We start from the raw sequence: 26,139 nt of genomic DNA on the forward strand, positions 1-26,139 counted from the left end.
TTGGCCTGCTGTGTTCATCCAGCCCTGCACCTTGTTGTCTCGGATTCCATCATATGCCTGACTTTGACCTTGCAGATGGTGGGCAGGTTTTGGGAGACAGGTGATGACTGACTTGCCACTGAATACCTAGCAAATATTGATGAAGCTGATCCAGTATAGTTTCTGGTCAATGATGAATGTTGACGGTTGAGAATTAAGTGGCAGTAATACTGTTGAATGTCAAGTAAGTTGGTTAGACTTTCTCACGCAGGAAATGGTCATTACCTGGGATTTGTGTGACACGAATGCTCCTTGCCACTTACCAGCCCAAAGCTGAATCTTATCCAAGTTTTGCAGAATGCAAACACGGAATGAATTGCTATTTGAAGAATTGTGAATGGAATTAAACACCCTACATTCAGCTGCAACAGTCCTGCTTCTGAACTTAGGATGATGGGAAGGTCATTGATGAATTTAGGCCAAGGTCACTAGCCTAAGGAACCTCAGTGCCAAAGTATTGAGCTTAAATGACTGAATTTCAACAACAACAAAATCTTGTTTGTGCTGTTTATGACTCCACCCAGTGCAGAAATTTTCTCCGATTCTAACTGCCTTCAATGTTACGAAGGTTCCTTGATATCACACTCAAATCAAATACTGACATTACATCGTAGCAGTCACTCTCACTTTACCTTCAGAAATCTAGCTCCTTTGTCCATGTTTGCAACGAACTCTGGAGCCAGAAGTGTTCCTGATGTCATCTGAACAAGGCATTGTTGATCATGCTATTGGTGAGAAACTGCCACTCGATAGCACTGACAACTGAGGAGGCAGTCATTGGTCATTTTGTCTATCCTATATTGGCCATAAAATTTGTCTATGTCCTCCTTAAATTTACTCCATGTCCCAGCATCCACTGCACTCTGGGGAAGATCCTTTGACAGAAGTAATTTCTCCTCATCTGTTTTAAATCTGCTGCCACTTATCATAAAAGTTTAAACTCTCATTCTAAAGATTGTCCCACATGAGGAAACATCCTTTCTACACCTACTCTGTTAATTCCTTTTAGCATCTTATGTTCTCCAATTGGATCTCCTCTAACCTTCTTCTAACCTTCCAGACAGTACAGGCCTAAGCTGCTCACTCTCTTTTTGCAAGAAAAACTCCTCATTTCTGGAAATAATCTGGTGAACCTTCTCTGAATTGCCTCCAATACAACTACTTCCCTCAAGTAAGGGGACCAAAATTACATACAATACTCCAGATGCAGTCTTACTACGCCTTGTACAGCTACAGCAACATTTCAAAAACCGAAAGAACTGAGGATGCTTTAAGTCAGGGACAAAAACTGAAGTTGCTAGAAAAGTTCAGCAGGTCTGGCAGCAACTCTGAAGAAAATAAAATCAGAGTTAATGTTTCATGTCCAGTGACCCTTCTTCAGAGATGCTGCCAGACCTGCTGAGCTTTTTCAGCAACTTCTGTTTTTGTACAGCAACATTTCCATACTTTCACACACCATTCCTTAAACTACAAAAGCCAAAATTCTATTTGCCTTCTTTATAACCTGCTGTACATGCATTTCTGCAATACACGCAGAAGGACACCCAGATCCCTCTGTACCAAAGCATTCTGAAGTATTTCTCTCCATCTAGATAATAAGTTGCCAGTCAATTCCTCAGGTAAATGCCAGCATTGCAGTTATTTGGAATAGCTTGACCGGACGTATGATTAATATCAGAGCACAACTCTTCAGCGTTACACCTGGGTTGTTGTCAGCGTCTACAGCTTTTGGTGTATCCAGTGCCTTCAGTCATTTCTTGACACCACATGGTGTGAATCAACTTGACTGAAGATTGGTATGTATAATGCTGGGCATCTTGGGAGGATGCTGAGAGGGATTAGCAACTGTCAGTTCTGGATGAAACTGTTGCAAACATTTTGTCTGTGTTCACTGGACTAGGTTCTGCTATCATTGAAGATCAGGAACATTCATGGAATATTCTCCAATTAGTCGTTTAATGTTCATCACCATTCCCAGGTGGAAGTGGGAGGGCTGTTGAACTTTGATTTTGTCTATTGCAGTGGGAACACTTAGCTCTGTCTTTGTCATGCTGCTTTTGCTGTTGAAGTGCATTTTATTTTTTGTATTAGCTTCATCAGGTTGGCACCTCAATTTAAGGTGCACTCACTCTGCATACCCTGCACACCACACTGTGCATGCATAAATCTCGACACTAATAATGGTAATAGGAACAACTTCTAGCAGGCAATCGCATGTGCACAGCAAATGGCTTTCAGGGCTTCTGAGGTCATTTCTGGCGTCCAACTAAAGATTTGAATTTTGAGCAAAAGCAAAAATACTCTCGTACATATATCCACACCACAGCCTACAAATTCTGCAAAGACCCCTAACAAAAGGCTAGAGGTGTGGTTAAATAGCTAAGAATAGATAGGGATCATACACCAGATATCAGCCTGTTCCTCCTGCTTTTCAAGCATTCTTTGTCAAACTGTGCCAGGTAGAATACCCTCATCCTGGAAAGTTCTTGGCCTCAGGATGTGACTGCCCAATGGCCAGTAAGCAGAAAGAAGGAAAGCGTATTTGCCTTGTTCATGGAGGAAGAGGGTTCCACTTGGAGTTCTAGGACAGGTTCAGGTCCGAACCTCTGAAGAAATTCTGCTATTGGACTGGACAACTTACTGAGGTTGCAGGGCAGACAGAAATAAAACTGTGCCAATACCCTTGAGCCTTTGTCACACAAAGGTTAACTGCTTAGTGCCACACCAATCCTTATTGCTATACAGGGCAGATAAGATTCATTGCTTGTGGCACATGCACTTGTTTCTAACAAAAAGTTCATTTTCCACCCAATACAACATCCTCAGGCAAGATCAGTAAGCAGACATATCTACCACCTATCCTGAAATACTGCCTTTATGAAATTTCAGCTATTACCAGTTTAAAGCTCTTTGAAACAAGTCAAAATGGGAACCTGAGATCAAAAGGAACCAGGAAATAAATATCTGAATGTATGCAGAATCTGAGATACTCACAAGATCTTTTCATCTGGTGAATTTTATTGTTAGCAAAAACAATGGGCACCTTGCATCAGCAGAAATGGTCTTATTTTTGTATTAAAGTGTCCAGTTGTAAAAGCTAAACGAATCAAAATGAATGTGTGAACAAAGGGCCAACATCTGTGTGAGATACCCACTTCAAACACTGATTTGTCCATTATGCCCCCTATCACCACTACTACTCATGCCCTCTCATTGACCACTGATAATTTCAAACTGGACACTGCTTCTTTTTTCCCCAACCTGTTGGATCATTTTCTGGTCATCGTGCCACTTCTCCTCACAAAGCCATTGATATGCAATGGCACGATCTTCAATGCTGTTTAGCTGGCAATCAATGTCCACAGCTTACCAGCTTGATGGAAATAAGACCCAAATTAAATGCATGGTTACCTTGTGCCTTGTCCTTCAAGCAGAGAGTTTCAACATTCGCAAATTTTAAGCCAAGAAATGGAAGAAAAAGGATAAGCTCATCAACCATTCCTTTCATAAACTGTATTACTTACCTCATGATGAGCCCTATTCAATCTAATTACTCTTAACAGCTGAAAAAATTCTCCAATCTCCTAAAGGTAACCGTGGAAATTCCTCAAACCAAGATCTCGAAGCAGGTAATTGGAGTTAACGTTTCAAATTGATTCTGCTAGAAACTACTCATCATATTCGTATCAGGGTTTACAACTGTTTTGACTGACTGAGAACACTCAACCCTAATAAACTATTCAAATTACACTGCGAAATGGGTCTCTATTCACAAACGGCAATTGTACAATATTGTGTTTCACTTCTTAAAATCCTCCAGGGGAATTCTGCCATCTGTTTTTCATAAAGCTTAGCAAATAGAAGACACTATTAAAGGTTTTCTAAGAATGCTGCTGCCAGTATGGATAACTGTCACACGATGGAAACATTTCCAGATATATATCAGACGATCTGTTTAAAATTAAATAGTTGACCGTATCTGTACAAATATTATTGTAACAGAGCAAAGAATAAAATTAATAACTACAAATAATTACTCTGAACAATTGCTTCTTTAGGAAGTAAGGACTTAAGAAATAGGAACAGGAGTTGACCCCTCCAGCCTGCTCCACCATTTACTGAAATCATGCTGATCTGATTGCAGTCTCAACTTCACTTTCTTGTCCTCTATCTATAACCTTGATGAAAAATCGGTCTAATTAGCCTTTAATATATTCAAGGACCCAGCTCACACTCCATGGAAAAGAATTCTAAAGATTTCTCCTCTCAATCCAATTGGATGATTTTTTTTTTTTAACAAATTACGCCCCTGGCTCTGGTTACCCCTCTGAGGGGAAATATCCTCTCAGCATCTACTCTATCAATACTCCTCAGAATCATACAAAAGCAAAATACTGTGGATGCTGGAAATCTGAAACAAGAACAAAACAAAAACTGGAAAGATTCAACAGTTCAGGCAGCACCCACGGAGAGAAAAGGAGCCAAGATTCTTGTCAATAACCTTTTATCAGATCATCAGAATCACAGATGTTTCAAGTAGATTGCCTCTCATTTTCCTAAGCTTCGATGAGTCTAACTGCATGAGCTCAACCTTTCCTCATAAAAAAACCCTTCGTCCCACAAATCAATCTAGTCAAGTTCCTCTGAGCTGTTTCCAATGCAAGTAAAACACTTCTTAAAACAAAGAGACCAAAGCGCACACAATACTCTCATAGTCAAACCAATACCCTGCTGTTGCAGCAAGACGAGCCTACTTTTATGTTCTTTGAAATAAACACTAATATTCCTTTACCCTTCCCTATTACCACTGAACTTGGATTTTTGGGTGACTTATGTACAAGGATTCCCAAATCTGTCTGCGCTATAGCTTTCTGCAATAGAGGCATTGGTGGCAATCTTTCAGGAATGACTGGAGTCAGGGAGGATCCCAGATGACTGGATAATGGCTAGTGTAACAGCCCCATTTAAGGAGGGAGGAAGGCAGAAATTATAAGACGGTTAGCCTGACTTCAGTCATTGTAAAGATTTTAGAACCCATTACTAAGGATAAGATTGTGGGGTACTTGGAGATGCATGTAAAATAAGGTTGAGTCAGGAGAGCTTTGTCAAGGGGAGATTATGCCTTGACAAATCTGTTCGAATTTTTTGATGACGGAACAAGCAAGTTAGAAAAAGGTGAGCCAGTGGACGTGATCTATTTGGATTTCCAGAAAGTCTACGACATGATGCCACACAGGAGGCTGTGAAATAAGACAAGAGCTCATGGTGTTAGGGGTAAGGTACTGGCTTGGATAGACAATTGGCTGACTGACAGAAGGCAGAGAGTGGGGTTAAAGGAGTCTTTTCCAGGATGGCAGCCAATGACTAATGGAATTCCACAGGGGTCTGTGTTGATACCACAACTGTTCACATCATGCATTAAGTGTTTTTTTATTATCCATTCACGAATGAGTGCGTTGCTGGCTAGGCCAGCATTCATTGTCCATTCCTAATGCCCAGAGGAGTTAAACAAATACTTTGCATTAGTCTACATGGTAGAGGGTTTTAATAGCACTCCAAAAAATGCTACATCCGGGGTTGAAAATGTCATAGTTTTAGGATAAATGGTGGCAGATTTAAAATAGAGATGAGGAGAAATTACTTCACTCAAAAGGGTCATGAATTTTTGGAATTCACAACCCCAGTGCTTTGGACGCTGGGCAATTAAAAAAATTTAAGGTGAAGATAGACAGACTTTTAATCATTAATAGGTGGAACGGTTATGGGGAGCAGGCAGGAAAGTGGAGACGAGGTCAAGATGAGATCAGCCGTGCTTGTATTGAATGGCAGAACAGGAATGAGGGCTGAATTGCCTTCTCCTGCTCTTCAATCTTATGCTTTTAATTTCTTAAAAAGTTGGGGAAAAAATAAATAGTAAACAGTCTTTAGAGTAAAAGTTCTGGGGAAACCAATGGGGTAAAGGTCGATCTGTCCTGTGCACGAGGGATTTCATCCTTGGATATTAAAGGAAACAGCTTCAGAGATGGTTGATGCACTGATAGTAATCTTCCAAGAATCTTAATTTCTGGAAGAATCCTAAAAAATTAGAAAACTGCTAATGGAATATCCTCAGTCAATAAGGAAAGAAGACAACAAACTGGTACCTATCGGCCAGTTAGCCTAACATTAGTCATTAGGAGACTTTGGGTGGAACGGCATGGGCTTTGATAAGATTTGTTTCAAAATCATACAAGAAGACTGGAGAGGCCAATCCAACATCGGGACAACTTGCTGCAGCTTTCATAAACCTGCCGCGCAGGGGGGGCGACTTTTCCCTTAGGTCGTGATATGTTGAAAATTAAAGGGGATTATAGCTTATTAGATACCTTATTAAATGGTACAACTTGTCTAATTAATATTCAACTTTTTATCTTGCCAAGCACACCGAAGAAGCTAGACATGGAAATTTCTTGACAAGAGAGTTAGTGCAGGTGCCTGGCAACTTCCTCTCACCTCTTACTCCAAAGGACGTCACTGTTGAGCACAGGTCGCCAATATTTCAGGGCATGCTCCATGGGCACTGGCCACACGCAGCCATGCCCAAGCAGCCTCTGGACCCTTTCTCACAGTAATGGAGAACCTTTCTGTCACTGTGGAAATTCAGGCTTAATGCAAAGAAAATGTGTACATAACTTGAAAACAGAACATTCTTCTTTCATTTATCCTGTCTAGTCCTATAGAATTTTCTAGGTTTCTATGAGACCCCTCTCATTCTTCTAAACTTCAGTGAATATAATCCTAACTGATCCAGTCTCTCTTCATATATCACTCCTGCTATCCCAGGAATCTGTCTCGTAAATGCAGGTGCAAACATGGCTGGTCTTCTGTCCAGACCTCACTTTGCTACCACCTTCCCATTATCCCTTGATTCCTTTAGCGATCAACAATCTACCACTGCCTTGAATATACCATAAACGATGGAGTATTAAGGAAAGCAAAATAATGTTAGCTATTTACCCTATCCATGCCGCGTCTTTATCCCAGGGTAGGAGAGTCTAAAACTAGAGGGCAAAGGTTTAAAGTGAGAGGTGAAAGATCTAAAAGGGACATGAGGGGCAAGATTTTCATTAAGGGTGGTGTATGTATAGAATGAGCTGCCAGAGGAAGTGGTGGAGGCGGATATAATTACAACATTTAAAAGACATCTGGATGGGTACATGAATAGAAATGGTTTAGTGGGATATTGGCCAAATGATGGTAAATGGGACTAGATCAATTTAGGATGTCAGGTCGTCATGGATGAGTTAGACCAAAAGTTCTGTTTCCATGTTGTATTACTCTATGACTTTGTGACATGCTACACACTGAACCATTTTTGCAAATCTAACATGCAACAGAAGTTACCTAGTTAGCAGGAATCCTGTCATTGCTCCCTCACCATTACAGTCAAAAACAACTACTGCGCAAGACATTTTTCATTCAGGTCAAGCACTAGCAAACCGTCAAAGGTCATAAATCTATGGATTTCAAACTGAATAAACACTTTACTCAAGAGCTACTGATAATCCTTGGTAAGATTTCAGCTTGTTGAACTGTAACATTCTCATAATTACTTGTAACGTTCATCAGTTCACATTAAAGGCCGTTTCACAGTCTGCATTCAGAGAGTTAAGCGGACCACGCAAGGTTTCGGGAATATTCAACCAGCTTTTCTGTAACACAATCTTATAAAATCAATTATTCTTCAACATTCATTTTGTTAATGTTTCTCCCACATCCTCGACCAGATAGACAGAAGTGAAATAAATGTGCATAAAACAATTCCATGAGTCAAATTGATGTATTAGAATGTTCTAAAAATTTCAGAAAATGCCCACAACAGTGTTTATGAACCGGTTAAGCATCTATTTAATTGGTAATTTCAGTTTCTGTGAAAGATGACAGAAGAAAGTGGGTAATTCCTTGCTAGAAGTGTGATCGGTATGAATGGGTGAGGTCAATTCCTCAATATCTTGGAAGGAATCCAAAAATCAAATATTTCAAGTTTATTCATTTGAAAGTATCTTATCTCCGTGTGGATTCAGCCATAAATGAACATGAGCAGTGTCAATGCAGGATCCAGCAACATGATTCACACCTAATCTATTTTTTAAAGTATCTAAGTGGTAGTGTGACAGCACTGTGCCTTTAAGAGATGCATTCTGTCCTGTTTCTCTTGCAGAGTAGTGCTGTCACACTGGTATCAAAGGGTCTCCTTCAGACTGGCAGTTGAGAGCGGCTTTGAGTTCTCCCTGGATTTTTTTTTATTAAGACAAAACAATCGTGAGTGAGCAGGGCCAGGGCTCACATAGACCCAGGAAGGCTTTTAGTTTTTGTTTTCAGTTAGAACATAGAGCATAGAACAGTACAGCACGGTACAGCACGGTACAGGCCCGTCGGCCCATGATATTGTGCTGACCTATTATCCTAGTCTAAGTTCAAACTACCCTGCATACCCTACATTTTACTATCCAAGAGTCGTTTAAATGTCCCTAATATATCTGACTCCACTACCACCGCCAGCAGTGCATTCTGTACGCCCACCACTCTGTGTAAACAACCTACCTTTGGCATCTCCCCTATACCGTCCTCCAATCACCTTAAAATTATGCCTCTTCACAATAGTCATTTCTGCCCTGGGCAAAATTCTCTGGCTATCCACTCTATCTATGCCTCTCATAATCTTGTACACCTCTATCAAGTCGCCTCTCATCCTTCTTCGCTCCAATGAGGAAAGGTTGAGGGTGTGAGAAAAGCCCTAGCTCCCTCAACCTTTCCTCATAAGACCTGCCCTCCAGTCTAGGAAGCATCCTGGTAAATCTCCTCTGCATCCTCTCTAAAGCTTCCACATCTTTCCTATAATGAGGTGACCAGAACTGAACACAATATTCCAAGTGTAGTCTAACCAGGGTTTTATAGAGCTGCAGCAAAACCTCGCGGCTCTTAAACTCAATTCCCCTGCCAATGAAAGCCATCACACCATATGCCTTTTTAACAACCCTATCAACTTGGGTAGCAACTTTGAGGGATCTATGGATGCGATCCCCAAGATCCCTCTGTTCCTTCACACTGCCAAGAATCCTGCCATTAAGCCTGTATTCTGCATTCAAATTCGACCTTCCAAAATTAATCACTTCACACTTTTCCGGGTTGAATTCTATCTGCCACTTCTTTGCCCAGCTCTGCATCCTGTCAATGTCCTGTTACAACCTACAACAGCCCTCCACACTATCCACAACTTCACCAACCTTTGTGTCATCGGCAAACTTACTAACTCACCCTTCCACTTCCTCATCCGAGTCATTTATAAAGATCACAAAGAGCAGAACACCACAGGCCACCGAGCTCCGGGCTGAATACTTATTTCAGTAGGCATTTGCTGGCTGCTGGAGCTAAAAGCTGAAGTGAAGGCTTCAGTGAACAAGGAGGCTTCCTCTTAAAACTCAAAACGGGCAGATTATTTCTTTCTTCCAGACTGGAGACAGGCAGCATATGAGAATAGTAACTGTGTAACTGTTCTGCTGAATTGCATTTTGGGGGCGTGTTTAGGGAATGCTGCCTACATTGGAACGGTTGATGGTTAGTGGTTAAATAATACATTATCTTGTTATGTATTTCAATAGAGTAAAGTTATGCCTAATCTTCTTTTTGTTTATTTTGACTGTGTTGCAAGAATAATGTGTGTTTTGTTTAAAGCTTAGCAGTGGACCAATTGAATCATATGTGGAATACAGCACCTTACATTTGCCTTTTTGAAAATTATATATAAATTTTTGAAAATTATATATAAATTTTAGGGCCTAAGCTATCTCCATAATGCACTTTGGGTGGGGTGGGGTGGGGTGGGGTGGGGTGAGAAGGGGAAGGGTCCTGGTCCGTAATAGGGGTACAATTGAGACAACACATGTTTCGTTAATGCAAATTGGCTGTAATACAATTGATGAATTGTGGACACTGGTTGGATAATGCAAACTTTCTGTCGTACAGGTACAGAGAGTCTCTATAGCAATTTCTTTGTAGTCCGATTTTCTATACCACGAGGTCACACAAGAACACAAACTATCGTGTTATAGCAGAAATACCTGTACAAGCAAAAATCTTACAGAGTGCGTCACACTTTTAAGATGTGATGTGATTGTGCTGTTTTGCCACACGTATCCAATCAGACAATGCATCACAGTTAGCACCCCACAGCAGAATTTTGTGCACTTTAAAATGTCATTTCATATCATGTTCGCTGTCATATTCCAACGGATTATAAGAAATACAGATATTAAAAAGGGTTATATTTTCTATAAAGAAACTTCATAAAGTTCTAATATTGCATTGTGTTATTTCTAAATGACACAGAAGAAAAATTCAAACACCAATGACTTTATCACAGATGATCTGCCCACACTAATTGTGTGATACTGTTGGTGATCATTTCACCAGATGTATTTTCAAAATGCTCACAAAAATCTCAGCAATTGTAGATAACAAACTGAGTTTATGTGGTCAGCAGTGAACCAGCAACACCATCTGCTCTTTACACAACCACTAAAACGCATACACTTGCTGTCTTTGGAAACAGTTTCAGTACAGTGCACTCTGCAAAGGACCTGAAACTTGTATGAACAAGCCAAGCAACTCTACACATCCCCAACCAAACAAACTAAAGAATCATCACTATGAATCACAAAGTGTCAGTTGTGCCAAATCAAACAGTGAAATTGAAACAAACAGAAAGAAAATGAGACCAATAAAGGTTAAAGAAAGATTATTTACATTTTTTATTATTTCAATTATCTAACAATAATTCAAAGCTAAAAAAAATGAGATTCCATCCTTATGAAATTTAATTTTCAGTGGCAGAAGGGTGGATTGAGAGTAATAAATTCCATTTAACACCATCTAAAATTGACTTCCACTGAAATGGTCAAGACCTAACTTCTGGTAAGTTCAGTGCTTAGCTCTGAGAAATTACAGCAACTTCCTGTCCCTTCAACGCAGCTTCATAGTCAATAAGCAGCAACTTCCTGATTTCCACATTTATCTGCACATTTGCAGTTGCACATTTGCGGTCACACATTGCTGTCTGATTTACGCGAAAATACTGATGAGCACTAATAACTTGACCCTTATATTTACTTCAAAATCCTGGTCTGAGTTAAAGTGAAAGATGCAAACCACAGCAATTGTTGACGCAGGTATCAGATAACTGTGGACATGCATCTGTTATTTCCCAAAATGTCTAATGACAAGGCCAGAATTCCCAACAACAATACAAACTGAAACCACTCCCCCACTCTACTACTGAAGTCAAAAGGAGTAGGAAGTAGTGTAACGTGGTCACGCATTCCTCTAAAACGGAATAATCTTGTATAATACTAACAACAGCTCACTAATATTACATTTTAAATAAAACCCTGAATACACATTCTTTCCGGACCACAGCAGATTCTGAAACAGTAATCACAGCTCTATTGTGATCATCTTAAAATTATAACAAGAAAATACTTAGAGAAGAAAGGAAACATATGACCAGCTTAAGGTGTGCTACATCAAATTACAAAGTAACCATAATTGTATTGTTTTTTAATGAGACAAGTGCTGCGTACACAGATGTAAGAGTCTCAAAGGATTTGTACAGACAAGGATCCCAGCTGTAATTCATATTTTCAAAACATACAAGCAAGTCAGTACATGCACCAAAAAAGCAGACTTAAAAAAAAAATCATAATGCAAATTCTTAAAATCTTAGTTTGACTGAAACTACAGAAACAGTCCACTGTAATTGGCCAAGTTCCAGCAGATTTTAGTAAATGAAAGTTAATAATTCAAACATCTTCTGCCAAGGATGGGGTACTGTAAATACTCCCAAAGTCTGTAGCAATGGAGCTCAAGTCCATCAGATCCCAGCACTTGTCAAATATACTTTAAATATTAAAAATGGATTGACAATCGGATTTAGAATTGTACGGTAAATCTTTAAGATTTCTCCAGGGCACACGGGGAAGGCCAATAAATGCTGGCTTTGCCAGTCATCCATGATCCCTACGTCCTGCGAATGAATAAAAAAGGTACAAATCACCAGATTTAGATGTTAAAAAGATCATAGTTGAGGAAAGGACACTGACTTACATGGCACACTCTGCATAAAATACACCTCCAAGGTCCTTCACACAAGGTGGATGGAAAGCAGATGCTAGACGTGAAAGGAGAAATTAGGAAAGGTGTTGAAAAGCTAGGTCACGCTTTTGATAGAATGAAAAATATGGACAGGAATTTTAAACCTAACGAATGGAATTTTCCCATTTTGAGTTAAAGTGATGGATGATAGCCAGGAAGAGCAATCAGCAGCCCGTAGCTCCAGAAATATGTCAGGAATTCATGCCATCTGTTTCGCAGGGGAAGGACAGTAGAATTGGAAGTGGCATATAATTAAACCAAGTTGAGCTAAGAATGAAATGCAAATGTAAAAGCAAGGTTCTGAAGTCAACATTTAAAGATTAAAGGGGAAAATCGGACAAAAATTTCTTGACATCAAAATTCTGATTTTTTTCATTCATGTGATGTTTTCCAATCCTTCACATCATTGTCCATACCACAACAGCAAGGAGAGAATTCCACCTCACAAGTTGGGTAACAGTGTTGATAATGGAAAGGGAAGTCATGAACAAATAGGATTTAGTGCAGCTTTGTAGGTTGCAATACAGGGAGGAGAGGTTTGGATGTGTTGGTGTTTACGGTGAAGAGAGGGCAATCAGGCAAGCATTGGAATATAGAAGAAAGCAAATGTATATAAAAGGATTTGAAGCTCTAAGCTAGGGGAAGAGTCTTACAGTCGAGGCTGATGTTGTTGCAGACTCAGAAGTAGGCAGGTTTTCGTTTGAGATGAAATGGGGTCTGAAGTTCAGTTCACAGTCAACACAGGCCTTAAACTCCTATGAATAACTGACACCTGGACTTCCTCTCTCTTGCTGCATTTAGCTTTTCCTTAAGCCTCAAATGTAATGAACTCATCGATTCTTTTATCTTCACAACCAGTGTTTCCCAAATTGTGGAGTACACAGACTTCTGTGCAGATTACACAGAAGAAATCAAAATAGAGTTACTCAGTAAACCTCCCCACCTACACCAACAGTTGATGCAGAGTGACGCCAACAGTGTGGGTTCAATTCCTGCTGCGGATGAAGTTACCAAGGACCCTCCTTGCCCAACTCTCTCCTTGCCCGAGATGTGCTGACCCTCAAGTTAAACCACCACCAGTCATGTGTGTATCTCTCTCTCTCTCTCTCTCTCTCTCTCTCTCTTTCTCTCTACAGCAGCCCTATGATCTGGTAAGACTTTGGCCACTTTACCTTTTACACTAATAGAAATGGCTGGGCCATCTACTTTCATCTCCTCTGATACCTGCCTTTCTCTCATTCCACGAGGAAGGCAGCCCACATTAGGACAGAAAGTCTCAAGGCAGCCCCTCACCCATTATGAGGAGAGGGTCCTGGCTCTGACTGTGCCATGCAAGGTACTTGGACTGGTATTAAAGGCTGCCCTCAATTTACTGTGTCAAGATCCCTGAAACAAAGGCTAACCCTCTTGACTGGGGAACGTTGACAACTGAGAAGCTTCTGGTCTTTGTGCTTGCGCTAGATGGCACAGCAAAACAGCACCAATGTGAGCCTCTCTCTGAGTGAGGGGGCCAAAGCACAAAAAGGCAAGCGAAGGCAAGGATAAGATGAGCATCCAAGTAGGTTCAGGGTGAGTGAGTGCTAGGAGAGCAAGCAAAGAGCCTGGAGTTACAGCAAGGTTCAGTCCATGAGCTGGTGCTTGTCCCTGACTGCACAATGTCCTTGCTGCAGTTTACAATGATAGTTGCTGGTACAGCCTGAGGTCTAGCACTGAAGTGCAGAACCATCCTGTAAGTGGATTGGAGATGAGGGCTGTTAGGTGCTGGCACATGTTGGATGCCAAGGTCTCTTGCATTGTTTGCACATGGCCAGTGCCCATGGAACTGTAGCATGATCGGACATGTTGGTGCCCACAGCCCAACAGGAGGATCATTTGGAGCAAGTGGTCAGCTCATCGAGTTTTCCTGATGTCGAGCTTGATAAGGTGGAGGGCTGAATATTAATGAGATGGTTTGGGTTGTTAACAAGGTGTTTAATAACTAATAAATCACTGTGCCACTTGCCGCTGATAGCAAGAATCTCACCATGCTGCTTGTGAAAAGCATAAAAGAGATTCTCCCGAAGTTAAAATTGGTCTCACCGGACTTCTTGCCCAATTCTGCCACACAGCTCGCCCTGGCACACACTACCAAAACCCCTGTAGGATTCTGCCCGTTAACTCTGTTACCTCTCCACAATTACTGGCATTGCTGACAAAGTTGGCATAATCGTCAGTGAGGCAAACACAGGCTGTTGATCAACTCTCTCATGCATTTGTGGGCAGCAAACCTGAGAAGATCCTAGCTATGTTGAAAGCTGCAGTGAAATCTGCCAGCCACTGATAACAAAGCAGATACTTTCCGCCAACTGACAGGACATCCTGAAGTATTTACAGGAGTTTCTTGGGTAGTGCCTCTCACTTACTAAATCTCTCTCTGCTGCTCTCATCTCTGACCTGCAGCTGCATGGTATGTAGGCAGCAAGCTACAGATGTTTTTGCCAGTCATCGTGGTGCTCATGATAAACCTCCAAAAATATAGAAAAAGTGTAACATCTCAGCAAAAGTACTCAACACAAACACTTTCCCATCACTAAGTAGGTGAATAGTTGTGAGTACTGGGTATTTTCATTGGCATCTATGTCTGCAATTTCCTCAGGTGCTCACTTGTTGCTGTGTACTTGCCTTGCTTTCATGGGTAAGCTTCAGGAAGCCTGGAAAACCTTTGGCACCAATGTTCAGCTGAAAAGGATGCTGAAATAGCATTGCAATTGCGCGATTAACTTCTGGAAATTTGTAACCTGCTGCTCCTAAAGAGGATGTGTGCACTCAGCTTAATACAGTCAAATGAAATATAAAGAAAACAAGCTTCAGCCAAATTCTCATTACACTGTCGATTCTGCCAGTTTTATCCCCCAACTCATACCCAAATCTACATGACGTTCAGATTAAACTAGACTGCAAAGCCTAAGCCAAGATGTATTAGCTGGGAATGATACATTGAATTGAAATTTTATACAAGAGCTAACTAAAAGATTTGGAATGAAACATGAGATTAAGGGAGAAAAAGAAAAGAAACAGACAGAAAATATTACTTTTACTTTAAATGCACAACACTAATTACATTTTGAAAAAAATGAAAACCCCATCTTTGAAAAAATATTATTTTCATGGGTGGAGAGGCTTTCTAAATAAAAGGTAATGACTTTCTACACTTTGTGAATTCACCCCGTCCTGAATGCACCAGCCCTTACCCAATAAATGTGGTAGAAAAAGCAACTAATAAGCAAGTACCACAGCTTTACACTGGTACATCAATTTCAATACCAAGTTTATAAAAGATATTCTGTAATGCAACAGTCTGGAAAAGCAGGGTAACATGGACAGCAAGTTCAGGACTTGCAGACTTCGCTGCACACATATATTCTGTGAAAGTTTCAATCCGATTTACTCCACAGTAATAGTGAGTGTTTATCTCATTGTTATTATCGATGCAAAATCCATCTATACTATACATTGTTGGTGAAATAAATGTTTTACATAGTCAATAATTCAAACAGTAAAACCACACTTGATGAATTTTACTTGGAAAGTTAGTTAAATTTCTGTGTTAATTAGAAAATTGTACCATAATTGTATTCTAACACTTTACACGAGGCATAACTCCAAAATGATCAGCTGTTTAGTCAACAGAAAATTGAAATTTAATAAATGAGAAGACATGAACTTATTAAACATCTCCAGCTACTCTTCAGCTACAGTTTCTTGTAGCTGAAAATGTCTATTTATATTTCCAAAAAAATCCATTTTGATCATTTACTTGTTAACATCAATGGTCACTCATGCTTTGAATATTCTGTTCACTCTAAAAAATAAAAATCTACATTTGTTGAATGATGTGCAGTGTAATAAATGCATTTATTTGAGGACTGTGGGCCTGTACTCTATGGAGTTGAGAAGGATGAGGAGGGGGATCTGATTAAAACCTACAGAAGACTGAGAAACATGGATAGAGAGGACATGGAAAAGAGGTTACCACTAATAGGAGAGACTAGGACCTGAGGACACAGCCTCAGACTGCAGGCACGATCCTTTAGAACTGAGGTGAGGAGGAATTTCTTCAGCCAGAGAGTGGTTAATCTGTGGAATGCATTACCACAATAAGCTGTGGAGGCCAAGTCATTGAGTGTATTTATGGCAAAGACAGATAGGTTCTTGATTGGAAAGGGGGTTAAGGGTTACAGGGAGAAGGCAGGAGAATGCAGTTGAGAAACACATCAGCCATGATCAAATGGTGGAGCAGACTCAGTAGGCCAAATAACCTAATTCTGCTCCTATGTCTTCTGGTCTTATTGATCTTGTTGTACAGGGTTTACCATCCCAATAAAGAAGATAAACTTTGTATCAAAAACACTGCATCCTGGTACCAGCAATCATTTGCACAGAACCTATAAATCAAAGTTACACAAACAGTGCAAATAATTATTCAAAAATTTATATCAAAGAATAAAGAACAGCACAGGAACAAGCCCTTCGGCCCACCAAGACTACACAAATGCATGATGCCTTTCTAAACTAAAAACCTTTTGCCTCTATGGAGTCCCTATCCATCTATTTCCTGCATATTCATATATCTGTCAAGACGCCTCTTAAATGTTGCTATTATACCAGTCTCCACCATTTCCTCCGGCAGTGCATTCCAGGCACCTACCACCCTCTATGTAAAGATTTTTCCTTTCTCATCTCCTTTAACCTACCCCCTTTTACCTTAAAGCTTCTCCCTGAGTAATTAACATTTCCACCTGGGAAAAAGATTCTAACTATCCATTCTTTCCATGCGTCTCAGTTGTTTTGTAAACTTCTATCAGGTTGCCCTTTATCGTTCGATAATCAAGTGAAAACAAACCAAGTTTGTTTCACTTCTCCTCATAGCTCATGTCCTCCAAAGCAGACAACATCATAGTAAACGGTGTCTGTACCCTTTCCAAAACCTCCACGTCTTTTTGGAAGTTCGGTAACCAGAACTGTACACAAGATTCCAAACATGGCCTAACTATAGTCCTATACATCTGCAACACGACTCACCAATGTTTAATAAGGAAGAGGAGGTAGAGGGTTGGAGAGGAATTCTAGACCATGAATTCTATAAGCAAGAATGTTGTACACCTTCTTGACCACCTTATCCACTTGTGTTGCTACTTTCAGGGAACCGTGTACACCTAGATCCCTCTGTTATGTTGATGCTACTGAAGGTTTGGCCATTTACTGTATTCTTCCCTCCTGCATTAGATCTTCCAAAATGCATCACCCTACATTTGTCCAGATTAAACTCCATCTGCCATTTCTGCACCCAAGTCTCCAGCCTATCTATATCCTGCCTTATCCTCTGGCAATCCTCCTCATTACCTGTAGCTACCCCAGTTGTTGTATTGTCTGCAAACTTACCAATTAGGCCACCTACATTCTCTTCCAAATCATTTATATATATTACAAACCACAAGGGTCCCAGCACTGTTCCCTGTGGAAACACCACTGGTCATTGGTCTCCAGTCAGAAAAACACACTTCCACCGCTACTCTCTGTCTTCAATGACTAAGCCCGTTCTGTATCCATCTTACCAGCTCACTATGGTTCCCATGTGACCTGAACCTTTTGTATCAGCTTGCCATGAGGGACTTGTCAAAGACCTTGCTAAAGTCCATATAGATAACATCCATCACCCTGCCCTCAATTATTATTGTTACTTCTTCAAAAAAACTCAACCAAGTTCGTGAAACTTGAACTTCCCTGCCACGCTGCCTGCCTATCAGTAATGGGTCCAAATTCTTCCAAATGTGAGTAAATCCTGTCCTGAACCCTTTGGCCATTATTTTAAAAAAAAATATGGGGTTGTTCTGTTTCTAATTTTCCCAATTAAAAAAATTGTCACTCCTGCTACTAGAAGTTCAGTTATGAGTCTTGGACACTTCAAAGTACAGAATGTTCTTCAGATCCACGAACCAACCAGCAAACTCAGCACCATATGTGTTAACAGGTTGCCTAGCCCGGTTAACAACATTTTTAAATAAAAGCGTTTATCTCAGAATGGTTTAATCATTAATTCTTATGAATTATTGAATAGGCTGATATGGCTAATATTAATTTTTGAATGAAGCACTTCAGCTTTCTTTATGATAAGTCAATGCAAACTATATGATTTTGTTTTGAAAAGAGGTAAAATGCCCATTCATAGTTGCCCTTGCCAAGACTTTCTTTTTAATTCATTCACGGGATAAGGGTATCGCTGACAAAGCAGCATTTATTGCCCATTCCTAATTGCCCAAAGGGTAGTTCAGAGTCAACCATATTGCTGTGAGTCTGAAGTCACATGGTGGCCAGACCAGCCAATTTCCTTCCCATGAGTGAACCAGATGGGTTTTTCCAACAATCGACAATGGATTCACAGTCACCATTAGATTCTTACTTACAGACATTTTATTGAATTCAAATTCCACTATCTGATGTGGTGGGATTTGAACCCGGGTCCCCAGAAAGTTATCTGGGTCTCTGGATTAACAGTCCGGCAATAATACAACGAGGCCATTGCCTCCCCATTTTTATGATTATGATAGGCTGCCTCAGGACACCCAAAAAGCTATTAGGGATAGAGCTCCAGGATTTTGACCCAGTGACACTGAATCAACAGTGACACAGTTCCAAGTCAGGATGGTGAGCGGTTTGGAAGGGAGTTTGCATGTGGTACAGTTCCCAAGTGTCAGCTGCCCTTGTCCTTCAAGATGGTATTAATTGTGGGTTTGGAAGGTGTTGTCTAAGGACCCATAATGAATTTCTGCAAAGCACCTTATAAATGCTACACACTGCTGCTACCGAGACTAGGGGAGTGAAAGGAATGAATGTTTGTGGATGTTATGCCAATCCAGTGGGCTGCTTTGTCCTGAATGGCGTCAGGCTTCTTGAGTGTTGTGGTAGCTGCACCCACCCAGGTAAATGGAGAGTATTCCAACATACTCCTGACTTATGCCTTGTAGATGTTGGACATGCTTTGGGGAGTAAGGAGGTGAGTCACTCACTGCAAGTTTCTAACCTCGGACCTTCCCCTTGTAACCTCAATATAGTCCAGTTCAGTTTATAATCAATACTAACCTCCAGCATGTTGATAGTGAGGGATTCAGTGGAAGTGATGCTAAGGGAGAGATAGTCATTACCTCACACCTGTGTGGTGCAAATGGACTTGACACTTGTCAGCCTAAACTTGGATATTGTCCAGATCTTGCTGAATTTAGACATGAACTGCTTCAGTATCTGGATGAGTTTCCCCCGATTCCCAACGAATCCAGTTTTGCTCGGGCTCCTTGATGCCACACAGTCAAATGTGGCCTTATGTCAAGAGTTGGCACTCTCACCTCCGAGTTTCAGTTCTTTTGTCCATGTTTAGTTTCAGTTCTTTTGTCCATGTTTGAACCAGGGCTGTAATGAGGTCAGGTGCCGAGTGGCCCTGGCGGAACCCAAACAGGGCGTCACCGAGCAGGTGCTGCTTGATAGCACTGTCGATGACACCTTCCTTCACTTTACAGATAACAGATTAGACTGATGGGGCGGTAATTTGCCACATTGGACTTGTGCTTTTTAATGTACAGGGCATTCCCAGGTAATTTTCCACATTGTGAGATAGATGCTGATGTTGTAGTTTTACTGGAACAGTTCTGTAGCTCATGCTTCAGTGCTATTGTCAGAACGTTGTCAGAATCCAAAGCCTTTGCAACATTTAATACCTCCAACCATTTCTGGATATCATGTGGAGTAAACTGAATTGGCCGAAGACTGGCATCTGTGATGCTGGGGACGTCTAGAGAAGTCAGAGACAGATCATTCATTCACCACTTCTGGCTGAAGATTGTTGCAAATGCTTCAGTTTTGTCCTTCACACTGACAAGCTGGGCTTCCTCATCACTGTCCACCAACATTTCTGACAGGAGGTGGCAGGACTGCACAGCGCAGGTCTGATCTGTTGCTTGTACAATCACTTAGCCCTGGCTATCACTTGCTTCTTTTGCTTTTTGACATGCAAGTAGTCCTGTTTGTAGCTTCATCAGATTGACATCTCATTTTTAGGTATGCCTGATTCTACTCCTGGCACGAGCCCTTGCGCTAAACAATAGTTGATCCTGTGTTTGATGGTAATGGTACAATGAGGGATGTGTCCGGCTATTAAGTTGCAGATTGTGTTGGAGCTCAATTTGGCTGCTACTGATGGTCCACAGTGCCTCACGCATACCCTGTCTTGAGAGCCTAGATCTGTTTGAAGACTATCACGTTTAACACTGTGACAAACAGCCACGGATGGCATCTTTAATGTGAAGATGGGACTAGCAGTGGTAGTCACTCCTACCAATGTCATGGACAGATGTGTGTGTAGCAGGCAGATTGCTGAAGGTGAGGTCAGGTATATTTTCCCCTCACCATCAGCTGCAGACTCAGTAGAGCAGCTATGCTCTTTAGGTCATGACTAGACTAATCAGTGGTGGTGCTGCTGAGCTACCCTTAGTGATGGACATTGAGGTTCCTGACCCACTGTGCATTCTATGCCTTTTCCATTATCATTGTTTCAATTCGTCAGCTGACAAGGGGCAGTACATGATAATCAGTAGGTGACTTTAACCTGATGCCATTAGACTTCCTAGGGTCCAGTGTCTCAACTGTATACCACTGTGCCACCATCTCTGCAACATCAGTCCTGCTGATGGAACAGGACCTGCTCAAGAATGGTGATGTCATTGGCCAGGATGTCGTGTATAAGGTATGATTCCATCAGCATGAATATCCCCGCTGCTTGACTAATCTGTGAGGCAGTTCTCGCAATTTTGGTACTAGCCCCCAGATGTTGCCAAGGAGGATTTTTCAGTGTCAATAGGGCTGTGTTTTCTATTGTTGTTTCCAGTGCCTTAGTTGATCTCATGTGTTCTGAATGGTTTCATTCCTCTTTTGAGACTTTTATTTTCGTAATTTACTATGACTGAATGTCTTGCTAGGCAATCTCAGAAGGCTGTTAAGAGTCAACTACATTGCTCTGGGTCTGGAGTAACAGGTCAGCCAGATCAGGTAATGACCACAATTTGCCTTCTTCTTAAAAAGGACATCGAGTGAACCAGATGGGTAGTTACAACAATTGACAATCGATAATGGTTTCATGCTCATCATCAGCCCGTCAATTACCTTCCCAATAAACAAGATGAACTTTGTAACTCAAATGCTGTATCCTGGCACCAACAATCATGTGCATGGAATCTGTAAATCATACTTACACAAACTGTGCAAATAATTATTAGAAAATTGCCAATTTTAAACTTATACACTCTGAAATGTGAAAAAAAAAAGAATAAAAACAGAAAATGTTGGAGAAACTACGCAGATCTGGCAGCATCTGTGGAAATGCTAACTCTATTTCTCTCCACAGATGCTGCCAGACCTGCTGAATTTCTCTAGTAATTTCTGTTTTTATTTCAAATTTCCACCATTCATAGCATTTTCCTATTATTTGAACAAAAAAAGTTGGGGGTTGTCCTTTTGTTGTCAGTTATCCTGGAAAAAAATAGTGTCACTCCTGCCAAAAAAACTTCAGTTATGAGTCTTGGAAACATCCAGGTTCATAACATTCTCTAGATTCACAATGCAAGCAGCAAAAATTAAGTACCATACAGGTTGACAGACATCCCACCATTGTTAACACAATTTCTTTATGGTAAAATGATCATTAGGGACAACATTACATTCAAGATTCACCATGCACCTTGAGTAGCAATTACATTTTCAAACTGAAAACCAAAACGTTTTAACTGCGTTTGGTTAAACACAGGGCTCCTCCCCTGAGGAAACTTGGCACAAATTCATAAGAAAGTCCAATCAATGGCTAAGCTTATTCAGTTCCAAAACCTTTTGAAACAAAAGCAGTTTTGGCCTATTTGTATTTTTTTTTAAAAAATGAAATTAAAGTTAAAACAATACATACAACTCTCAGTTACCACCACAAAATGATCAGAAAAACAAATAGCAACAAGAACCAGAATTGAATAACTCAAATTGGAATGCAACTTCTTCTTGAACAAAAGTATTTGCATTATCCCTCAACAGTCTTATTGTCATTCTCAAGTATCTTTTAACAGGTCTCCAAACTAAAAGCTATAGAATTTTGACTAAAAGATATATGGACAATATATGATCCAAAGATAATATAAGCAACTAATTGCTGAACTCCCAACTTGAAACAAGAGTCCCCAAGTGACTTGCCCTTCAAGTCTCTTGCCATAGTTGGAGAAATTTAAATCATCCCTCATGTGGAAATATTGGAATTATCGTTGGAGCAAGAGTCTCTGTTGGATTTAACAGACTGACATAAACAATGGCTGTAGAGAACTGCACAACCAAAAAAGAAGAAAATGTGAAAAGGTTTAAAAGATAACCAACAAATAATTAAAACCCAGATGCCAAAAACTGTGCAAAACATTTCTGAAACAAGTTTAACAATACAAGAATATTCACTTCAAACCTGTAAACAGAAAATTTACTGCAAAACATCCCACTTGCAATTATAAGAAAGTTTTTAATAAAGCTATATTACTTTCCCTAAAATGTGCTAACAAAGAACAGCATCTCAAGGAGGCTTGCAGAAGTACAATCTCTCAATAATCTGAGTGGTTAACAGGTGGTGTGACAAAGTATTGCCAAACGGTCTGCAAGAGGGTCTGATAGGAAGAGACGAAGGTGGAGAGGTTTGAAGTGAAACTCTAGACCATGAATTCTAGAAGTAGCAATGGAAGTGATAGAGGAAATTACAAAACATTCAATGTCATAGGAGGTAGCAAGATGAAGAGGTTTGGGAAGGAATTTAGGGGATAAATCTGAGAGGTAGCGTGGGTTGGAAAGGAAATTATAACATAATAGGCTTAAAGGAGGGACCTGGAGTTGGGGATGGACAGGTGCAGGGTTCCTGTTCTCTTTAATCAAGTAATCTAGCGTCAGGAAGGAAGAGGCCGGTCTACTGTGAACACCCTTGTCATTTCTGCTGGCCCACTTTCCCATGCCCATCCCATCTTGCCCTCACCCATTGCCTGGGTCCCTTTTCCTTTCTAGGCCTTTGGCAAGTGAATGACCAGGAGCAGCCATCACATCCAAGACAGCTGAAAAGGAAAGGCTGCTGCTGGCTTCTGATTGGATAGCAACTCCCATTGGCTGTTGTCCTAATGATGGAAAATCATTGAACCAATTGGTTACCTGTCTGTTGGGGACTTAATTCCAGTGGATCTTCCCTAAAGGAGGTGATGCGGTGTCAGAAAAGTTCCCCAGCCAATGGGTGAGAACCCTGTTACTAATATTAAATTCTGATCAATGAAAAGAACTAACCCCGACCGAGTGTTGCAGACTGGCGCACTCCAAGGTTCAGGACTACGTGTTGAGGGACGCACTAAAGCTTGGGGCAGCCGCCGCCAAGGCGCGGTGGGGAAAGACCACCGTGTAAGACCCCTCGGCCGTACCATATCAGGGCCCTGTTCAGAAACTGGGCCCAGCTGGCGCCTCCTCCAACTGGTCAGGGGGCCAACTATGACTACGGTAGAGATGACCACCGGAGTTTTTCTTTTTTTTCCTTTGTTTTTTCTCTTTAGTTGGTGTACGTACCCCCAGGGTAATCCGGGACGGCTAGGATGACCGGGTAGGTGAAAGTGTGTTTATTTTTTTTGTATTTTCTACGAATAAAGTATATTTTTTTTAATAAAATAAATAAATAAATTCTGATCAATGAGTTTAGTCATTTCTTTTATTCCTTATTGACTTTATACTGATATACCACAGGACTAACAGCTAATATTTAACAATGAAACAGTGATATTGTCAAAGATAATGAAAACAGTAGTAGGTCATTTAATCTATTAAGCCTGCTTCATCATTCAATAAAATCAAGGCTTATTTGATTGTGGGTGCTCTTAACTCTACTTTTCCCATCGTCTCCTCATAATTTTTGATTCCCTTGTAAATTAAAAATCTGTCTAACTCAGGCTTGAAAGTATTTAATGATCTAACCACTACTGCTCTCTGTGGAAGAGAAGACATTGCAGATGCCCCAACTATCATCTAATTGACAGAACATGACTATTGGTGCCCTGCAGGTATCAGTGTTGGTGGCTCAACAACTCATTGTAATTTTTACTGACGAAGGTGAGGGGATAGAAAGCCACACATTCAAATTTGCCTTTGATTCAAGGACTGGCAATACTAAAATGAGTATAAATGGAAGTGGGATGTTACAAAGTGATATTGAAGGATTAGATGAATGAGGTAAAACTGTGGGAAATAGATTTAAATGAGGTTATCTAGTTTTAACCTAAAAAGGATAAAACTGGATATTTTCTAAATAGCTACAAACAACAGACGTTCAAGGAGCCAGGATGGTCAGGTACAGAGATAACTAAAATATCATGAGCAGATCCACAAAATAACCAAAAAAGCCAATGGAATGCTGGTCTTTACAGTTTAAAGGGATGATGCACATATGTTGAGTAATAGCCAAGAGAAAGGATTCTGGGTTTCTCAGATGCAATGCTGGAAACTTTAATCGAGTAGGTTGACAAGATGAGACGGACCAGGTTTCAGTTGGTGGTTGGGGAAGGGGGCCTAATGCCTTCAAGGAAAGCCCTCAGAACAGATTGGGCACAGATAAACAGGTCAATTCCAGGGTCTGGTCCAAAGAATCTAGCAATAATACTACAATAAGTTAAATTACCTCACACAAGTGGCCAAAGCTCATGAACACATCTTCAGTGCACATCTTGTACTCACCACACAACTATTCTCTTCAAAGCTCATTACACTGCATCCCCATTACTCATCCACCACCAATTTCTTAGAGTGAGGACTTAGGTCTAACATCCAGCTGCTCTGCATCATTCTCACACAAATGAAGGTTGCCTCAGATAATTCTTGTTTATTCAGCACATCACCAAACACATTGCAAATTACTCACTTACTTCTCTCTCTTACAGGACAAGGCAGCTCACCACCTTGCAAGGGATATTGACACACCAAAAACAAAAACAAATAATCACAGGGCAAGGAGTTAAGCTAGTAGCATGCTCAATATCTTGGGACTAGCTGTGCAAGGGACACTTACATCCAGCATTGCCAAGAAGATTCAGGGTGACAGCAAGTTTCAGCCTTTGGCCCTTGAAAACCCTCTGTCTTGTACTCCTACCTGGCAGGAAGTACAAGCTTCTGTGATGTGGACATGGACTTCTTGCTTTTCATCTCTTTTGCCATCCCTCACCCAAACCTTTCCCTCTGCATTTCTGCTTTCAGATACCCAAGTACTGCCTGCTGGCTAGCTCAGAAGTCACACAGCACCAGGTTATAGAGTCTGAGATAGTAGGAACTGCAGATGCTGGAGAATCCGAGACAACAAGGTGCAGGGCTGGATGAACACAGCAGGCCAAGCAGCATCCTAGGAGCAGAGAGGCTGACGTTTCGGGCCTAGACCCTTCATCAGAAAAGGGGGAGGGGAAGGGGGTTTTGAAATAAATAGGGAGAGAGTGGGAGGCGGATAGAAGAGGGATAGAGGAGAGGATAGGTGGAGAGGAAACAAACAGGTCGAAGAGGCGGGGATGGAGCCAGGAAAGGTGAGTGTAGGTAGGGAGTTAGGAAGGGGATAGGTCAGTCCAGGGAGGACGGACAGGTCAAGGGGGCGGGATGAGATTGGTCGGTAGGAGATGGAGGTGCGGCTTGAGGTGGGAGGAGGGGATAGGTGGGAGGAAGAACAGGTTAGGGAGGCAGGGACGAGCTGGACTGGTTTTGGGATGCGGTAGGGGCAGGGGAGATTTGGAAACTTGTGAAATCCACATTTAGGTTATAGAGTCCAGCAGGTTTGAAATCACAAGCTTTCGCAGTCCTGCT

General features: G+C 41.0%; 1 protein-coding gene across 7 annotated transcripts in view; it reads right to left on the minus strand.

Moving 5' to 3' along the window:
• The window catches only part of LOC109918326 (tumor necrosis factor alpha-induced protein 8), a 126,449-nt gene that overhangs the window by 55,052 nt on the left and 45,258 nt on the right, over positions 1-26,139 (minus strand). The window contains exon 1 of one of the 7 annotated variants that reach the window (XM_048620688.1): positions 3,564-3,777. The exons of the other annotated variants lie outside the window; for them this stretch is intronic. The gene's annotated coding sequence lies outside the window, so the exon portion shown is untranslated. Of the gene's footprint in view, positions 1-3,563; positions 3,778-26,139 lie in introns of those variants that run through there. 7 annotated transcript variants of the gene reach the window in all.

Source organism: Rhincodon typus, chromosome 3 (genome assembly GCF_021869965.1).
Source record: "Rhincodon typus isolate 14 chromosome 3, sRhiTyp1.1, whole genome shotgun sequence".
Lineage (NCBI taxonomy): Eukaryota > Metazoa > Chordata > Chondrichthyes > Orectolobiformes > Rhincodontidae > Rhincodon > Rhincodon typus.